Source organism: Bos taurus, chromosome Y, assembly GCF_002263795.3.
Source record: "Bos taurus isolate L1 Dominette 01449 registration number 42190680 breed Hereford chromosome Y, ARS-UCD2.0, whole genome shotgun sequence".
Classification (NCBI taxonomy): Eukaryota; Metazoa; Chordata; class Mammalia; order Artiodactyla; family Bovidae; genus Bos; species Bos taurus.
This window is the reverse complement of record NC_082638.1, coordinates 35806610-35808103: the sequence shown is the minus strand read 5'-3', so window position 1 is coordinate 35808103 and position 1494 is coordinate 35806610.

Below are 1494 nucleotides of genomic sequence, written 5' to 3'. Positions count from 1 at the left end.
CAATCACAAATTATTTTCAGTCATGCTAAGCCCTCGGAGAGGGCAATGACACCACGCTCCAGTACTCTTGCCTGGAAAATCCTATGGTCAGGGGAGCCAGGTAGGCTGCAGTCCATGGGGTCGCTAAGAGTCGGACACGACTCAGCGACTTCACTTTCACTTTTCACTTTCATGCATTGGAGAAGAAAATGGCAACCCACTCCAGTGTTCTTGCCTGGAGAATCCCAGGGATGTGGGGGCCTGTTGGGCTGCCATCTATGGGGTCGCCTAGAGTCAAACACAACTGAAGTGACTTACCTAACCTTACCTTACCTTATGCTAAGCCCCTTCTAACAACTTTGTCTCAACTATTTCTTGCGGTTGGAAGGAACTACTGTTTGCCCTCCTACGAAGGAGAGTACAGATATCTTCAATGTGTTTTGGGTCTACCCTCTTTATGTATCTTTCACAACAGCTGAAACATAGAGCCTGAAAATGACACATTTTAAGTGCTTACTGAATTATCAATAAAGAAATGTAATAACCAATCAAATGCTCTACACATTACTACATTACTCAACAACATTCTATAACCTGCACTACTATCATAATTCACCTTTCCTATTGACTGAGAAAATTTTCCAAGTTGATAAATATTTATTTTATTTACATGGATGTAAGAATTCTCAGGAGGCATGCATTCCGATGTTTGGAAGAATATTCCACGTTTTGATGTGACTTTTTGTGTGTGTGTCGTTTTGTTGTGTCAGTCAAAGTCTTTGGCATAGTCAAATAAGAGTAGCTGCTTTCCTGGAGTTCTCTTGCCTTTTGGAGGACCCAACGGGTGTTGACAATTGAATCTCGGGTTCCTCTGCCCTTTATAAATCCAGCTTGAACATCTGGGAGCTCATGGTTCACATTCTGTTGAAGCCTGGCTTGGGGAATTCTGAGCAGTTCTGGACAAGTGTGTCAGACATGTGCAAATAAGTGGTAGTTTGGACATTCTTTGGATTGCCTTTCTTTGTGGTTGGAATGAAAACTGACCATTTCCAGTCCTCTGGCCACTGCTGAGTCTCCCAAATTTGCTGGCATATGGAGGGCAGCACATTCATATCATCAACTTTTAGAATTTGAAATGTCTCAACTGAATTCCATCACCTCCACAAGCTTTGTTTGTCGTTATGCTTCCTAAGTCCCACTAGACTTCACATTCCAGGACATCGGGTCCTCAGGTGAACGATCACACCATCATGATTAACTGGGTCATGAAGATCTTTTGTGCACATTTCATCCATGTATTCTTCCCACCTCTTCTTAATAGTTTCTGTTTTGGCTACATCCATACCATTTCTGTCCTTTATTGTGCCCATGATTGCATGACATTTTCCCTTGGTATCTGTGATTTTCTTGAAGAGATCAGTAGACTTTCCAGTTCTATTGATTTGCTTTATTTATTGACATTGATAACTGAGGGTGGTTTTACCTCTCCTTGCAATTCTTTGGGGATCTTCATCC